The 6,132-nt window shown below is 43.8% G+C and overlaps 1 long non-coding RNA gene across 1 annotated transcript in view; it reads right to left on the bottom strand.

Moving 5' to 3' along the window:
* Positions 1-823: 823 nt before the first annotated feature.
* LOC103253537 overlaps positions 824-6,132 on the bottom strand; it is a 7,795-nt gene continuing 2,486 nt past the window's right edge. Inside the window, exons 2-3 of the long non-coding RNA XR_503884.1 lie at positions 2,321-2,437; positions 824-908 (exon numbers count right to left, since the gene is read on the bottom strand). This is a non-coding gene — a long non-coding RNA (uncharacterized LOC103253537). The remainder of the gene's footprint in view (positions 909-2,320; positions 2,438-6,132) is intronic.

Below are 6,132 nucleotides of genomic sequence, written 5' to 3'. Positions count from 1 at the left end.
TGTGGGAGGCCAAGACGGGAGGATTGCTTGAGCCCAGGAGTTAGAGACCAGCCTAAGCAATGTATCGATACCTCATCTTTTATTTATTTATCTATTTATTATTTTTAACATATTTTTTATTTTAAAATTGTGGAATACAGTTAAGGGTTGGGTGTACAAATATGCACTGTTCAGGCACCCTTGTTGATAAGGGGTGTTCCCCCATCCCCAGACAGATATGAACAGATATTGAAGCAAGGAGCTCAAGGAAAAATGTAGTGTCTTACCACTTGGAGACAGAGAGGTACAACAGGGAGCTTTGGGTTACAGCCTGAAATTTTTTTCTAAATCAAGGCCTAAAAGCAAGGGGGCTTGGTGTTTCCAAGAGGAGGGCAGCTTGCCACTCAGTCCCACTGTTATGGGTGGTGGGTGCCAGTCCCTTGGAAGACCCTTGCCTTCTCTGTGGCCCTGGGGATGGCGGGTCCTCTTGGCTGGTACATATGAGGAGAAGGTAAAAAGATGCTGAGGTCTTTCCTCATGCAAGCTTTTTGTGTTTTGTGAATACCTATCCTTTGAGAGCTGGGACTCATGGAAGCCGAGCATGGGGTCCTGTCCTCCCTCCTTCCCGCCAGCCCTGCCAAGCCTTTCATGGAACACCAGGGAGGATGCCAGCGTTCTGCTGCTATAGCCTCCCTGAGGAAGTTTCTCAGCCCTCTGCAGGGGCAGATGTAGCCGGGGTAGCAGAAGGTGTTCATGCAGAGCACCCAGATGTCCCATCCCCACGAAGCCTTGCAGCCAGCATAGGTCATGCAAAGCCCACAATGCTCCTAGAACAAACCTTGTGTGGCACTGCCAGGTGGAAAATGCAGGTCAAGTGCCCAAAACAGACCAAGCAGAGCTCTCAGGCCTAGAGCACCTTTCGAGGTTTCCTGTAAAAAAAAAAAAAGCAGAAACTTTCTCTCTAGGCCATGGATAAATGAGCTAAGGACAGATGCAGAGCGATGATTATTTATCATCCCAGCCCAGAAAGGGTCCTGGGAGACTTGTCCTGGCCCTGGGACTCAAGTTGAGCAGCATCTACTTCCCTCATTATTTCTATTTTTAACAGTTGTGCCTGGGCCTCCCATAAGAATAGCAAGAAGGGAGACTACTTCAAGTGCTAGCATGCTCCCCTTTGTCAGAAAGTCATGGGGTGCAGGAAAAAGCAGCTAGGACTCCAGCAGCGTGGTAATGGCAGGACTCAGCCCTTAGCAATGTTCTGACCTGTTGCCCAACAATGCCACCGTGTAAACTGAGGCCAGAGAGGGTGATACAGGCCTGAGCCCATTCAGCAAGTGAGGTCCCCAAGCAGTGGGTACTGACCCTCTGAAATGCAGGGTCTGGAGTGAAGAAGAAGACATGTGCATCCTATGGTTGACAGTGGGCCCTTGGACCTGCCTGCTGCTCACTCCCTCCTCTGTTGTCCACTGCAGACAGTATGTCCAGCCTCACAGAAGCAGGGCACTGCCCATGTCCCACACAGGGAAGGAGAAAGGAATGTAGAGTACACTTGAGAGTCCTCTTTGTGCATACAACGTGCACACGTGTGTATGTGTGCATATGCATGTACTCATTTACAAGTGTGCACACATAAATGTGTGAACGTGAATAAATACATATGTGTACTATGCATAGGCATGCACATGTGAATGGACACCTGTATGTATGTACAAATGTGTGGGTATGTGCACCTATGCACACCTGTTTTTGTGTGTTATGTGAACATAAGCATGTGTGTGTTATATACACGTGTATGCATGTGCACAGTCACTCCCTCTAGGCCAGAGGGACAAGGCTTCTCTAAAAGGGTGGAGGCTCCAGCTAGCCATCTGCTTCCCCACCTGGGAGACTGGCTTCAGCCACCACTCTCACCTCTTCTCCCTCTTCATCATGAAGCCAGAATCTCTGGGGACTGTGTTATAACTGTGTCAACCCTGGGACCCAAGTCCCTGCCACCCACAGCTGTTAGAGTCACTGAGCAGGGGTATGTCCCCAGGGGACAGGACTGCATCTGAATTGCCTGACCAGTGAGAGCCTGGGCCTGATGCACCACAGGGTCCACTCCCCATTTCCACCTCCATCGCTGTGTCATCTGGCTCCAGGCCCAGACAGACTGGTGGCTGCTGGGGAGAGGATGGAGGAGAGGAAGTAACACAGCTTTGCTCTAAGGCAAGCCCTCCGAGGGTCTCCAGCCCACCTGCCCTATGAAGCAGCCTGAGTCACAGGTGATCCCTTGCTGTCCTCCTCAAACACACATCCTCTAGGCAACTGAGCCTTGCCCTTACATGAAGGCTGCACTCACCTTCATCATCCACCTCTCATTAACTTAACAGATGCCACCAAGGGCCACTAGGTCCTCAGGCTGGGAAGGCAAAGAACTGATGTGGCGGCTTCTGTGACAAAGAACAAGACACATCATCTTTAAAAAAAAAGAAGGAAAACGTTTCAGATATGGGCTGGGAGAAAAGAAAGTGCCTGGGTCCTCTTCTCCGCCTTCCAGGTCTTCCCCAGGGGAGGTGTGAAGGGAGGCCATCCAGAGAGCCAGTGCTCAAAGAGAAAGAAACAAAAAGCCCCAAATAATCGGAGGCAACAGGACAGCAGAGGCCACATCCATCCAGAACCTGCAGCAGTTTGTGAATTTTTTGTATGTTCAGGGACACCACCCCTCGCCCCAGGATAACAGTTTATTTTATTATTATTTCTTTATATGTTGATTCAAAGTCTCACTCCATCACCCAGACTGGAGGGCAGGAACACAGCTCATCCCAGCCTCAACCTCCTGGGCTCAGGGGATGCACCCTCCTTGGCCTCCTGAGTAACTGGGACTACAAACACACAACCATGCCCAGCTATTTTTTTAACTTTTTTAAGGATGAGGTCTTTACACAAATCAAAAAATTAACCAGGCATGGTGGTGCACACCGGTGGTCCCAGCTACTTGGGAGGCCAAGGAGGGCAGATCGCCTGAGTCCAGGAGGTTGAGGCTGTGGTGAGACATGCTTCTGCCAATGCAGTTCAGTCTGGGTGACAGAGTGAGACCCCCCCAATTCAAAAAAACAAAACAAGACAAAACAAACAAGCTGGGTACAGTGGTTCAAGCCTGTCATCTCAGTACTTTGGGAGGTGGAGGTGAAAGGACTGCTTGAGTTCAAGGTTTCGAGACTAGCCTGGGGAACTTGGCGAAACTTCATCTCTACAATAAATTTTTAAAAATTAGCTGGGTGTGGTGACACATGCCTGTAGTTTCAGCTCTGGGTAGGATAGACTTCCTGTGCACTTCATTGTGTAAGGTCATTTAAATAGAGCTTGCTTCACTTGCAAATAAGAGTCTTTACTGAAAATATAATATTTTGTTGATTGATGTGTCTTAATACCTATAAACTTCAACTTCCATCTATTTGCTAATTATTATCCTCATCATGTATTTGAAATCTTTTACTTACAACTTCTGTGTTCTTATTTCTGCTCTCTCAAAACTTACATCTAAATATGACCTATCATAGCCTTTTTAGCATCATTTCTCATCATGACTTTTCAGTTTTAACTCTTCTACTAATTACATTTTCATACTATGTCTAAGTAAATTTCTCAAAAGAAGGAATCTGGTGGCCACAGCATGTTTTGTTCTCAAGAAGGATTATATGAGGAGGGAATCAAAGAGACCCAGAATTTATTTATAAAATATTGTGTATCTATTCTTTCATGTTTAAACTTCAGTTGCCTTCGAAGTACTTGCTGTTTGATGTGATACACCTATTGAGATGCATTTCCCATTGCTCAAAATAGTGTTTGAACTCATCAATTTTGGTGTCTTTTAATGCTTCTACTGTTTTTTGTTTCACTTCTTCCACATCAGTAGTTTCCTTTTGAGAACTTTTTTCATCTCAGGAAACAAAAACAAAAAACAAAAAAAAAGTTGTTCAGGGCAAGATCATGTGAATAGGTAAGGTGGGGCATGGGTCATGTTGTGTTTTGTCAAAAGCTGCTGAACACTCGGCATGGTGTGGGCAGATGTGATCATAAATCACCCATCATGAGATGAACAAAAGCTTTGGAAAAAATCCCTTCTCATCAAAAAAATAATTAACTGAACCTGAACACAACTTCTCACAACAACTCTAGCTCGTTTACTGATGCTGATGGTCTCCTAGCACATGTACAGAGGAAGCCTATACTTCAAGGGGCTTGTCCTTCCAGAGATAATTCCATTTGGGGGTGGGGGAAGTTCGCCCTCATAGATTAAGTATATAGCTTATTGACTGGCAGTATTTGGGTAAAGTGACCATACTTTGCCCATCTACTAAGGGGCTGATAAGAATAGAGTTTTATGAGATGCTATACAATTTACTACATAAAAGGACATTGGAGAGAAATAGTCCCTTTTAAGGACAATACGCAAGGTAGGCAATACCATATTCATATTATCATATTGGTACATGGACTCAACATACTAAGTGCTCAGTCAGAGACTATCACTTACAGCTGCCTGTGCTTTTTATAAGAAGGAAATCTTTAGCTATTACTGGAATGTATCTAAATTAAGTAATAAAGATGATGGTAAAGAGATTTCCTTGCTTCTTTTCACTTGAGCTGAAGCGTCCATTGTTCAAGGTGAATAACTGATGGATGATTACTATTTTGTCACCTAGATTTTTCTTATGCTCAAAGTCTCTATAGCATCATTCAACTGGTAGGTATATGGCCACAACTGCAGGGGAGTTAGAAAAAGCCATCGTTTCACTAACAGGAAATTCCACTATATTTACTAGACCTTTCTTCCATAATAATATTTCTTATAAAGAACACCACATAAGCCGGGCTCAGTGGCTCAGCCTGTAATCCCGTGCCTTTGGGAGGCTGAGGTGAGTGAATTGCCTGAGTCCGTGGGTTCGAGACCCGCCTGGGCAGCGAGACCTCATCTCTACAATAAATCAAAAAATCAGCCGGGCATGGTAGCGCATGCCTGTAATTCCGGCTACTTGGAAGGCTGAGGTGGAAGGATCGCCGGAGCCCAGCAGGTCGAGGCTGCGGTGGCCGGGAGCGGGTACTGCACTCCAGTCTGGGCAACCGAGTGAGACTCCAACTCAAAAAAAAAAAAAAAAAACACCACATGCATTAACTCATCTAATGTAATATTCCAAGCTTTTGAGGCAGGCAATTTCTACCTATTTAACAGGTGAAAACATTGTATTTTACAGAATTGCTGCAGTTTTTAAAGTCCATCTTACAGTGTGGCTAATGCTTCTTTGCCTATTTCTGCTTCTTTCTGAAGTATAAACTAAGTAAAATCTCAATACCTAGGTCAGGAATTCTAGGCATGGTCATCCTTCTTTAGTTTGTTGCCCATAACGTGACACTGATGACTAATGCTGATACAGGTTTTCTGGAATGCCAATATAAAATATACTACATTTTAATTTAGTATTCGAGTTTTTCAATACGGTAGAAATTGCAGTCACTAACTTTCACAGCCCTGAAAATATTTTTGTTAGTTATCAATTAATCATTATAAAATATTAGTTGATCCTCTGGGATGTATTTCTGTTCTGATTTATAAAGATTTTAAAAATATGTGATATAGCTGGAGGTAAAAAGGGCTAATTTATAACTCAAATGCCAAAGAGACTCTCCAACCTTCTCTGGGAATATGAACTTATATCTCCTTATATTTCTTAGTGATGGCCATATTTTACCATGAAATTGAATCACGTAATAGTCATCAATTATTTGTTCTTTCCAGATGGAAAGAGAGGCTTTCTTATGTGTAACAGTCAATTTCTCTGCAAGGCATTTTTCACAAGACAATAAAAGCAATGACTGGTCTGTTCAAATAGTTAAACATCAAATTTCCTTGTGACCTCTGACCTTCCTGTGTTTCTACTATTGAAATATAACCAGCTTATTTAGATTTGTGAGAAAGATACATACATGAGGAGTAGTGGCTTACAGATGTAAAGTGATAATACCTTCCTGGATAGACTTGGACCCCTAATCATACAATACAGACACATCTGGTAATTTATACAAGACTGTGTTGAGCAACCGCTTTTTTAAAGCAACTTAGCCACAAATGGCTTCGGAAGAAATAATGATTTATGACATATGCTAACACAA

The sequence above is a fragment of the Carlito syrichta genome, unplaced genomic scaffold (genome assembly GCF_000164805.1).
Source record: "Carlito syrichta isolate Samal-C Ts95f unplaced genomic scaffold, Tarsius_syrichta-2.0.1 Scaffold236445, whole genome shotgun sequence".
NCBI classification, from domain to species: Eukaryota; Metazoa; Chordata; class Mammalia; order Primates; family Tarsiidae; genus Carlito; species Carlito syrichta.
The sequence above is the reverse complement of the archived record's forward strand: the minus strand, read 5'-3'. Positions and strand labels throughout refer to the sequence as shown.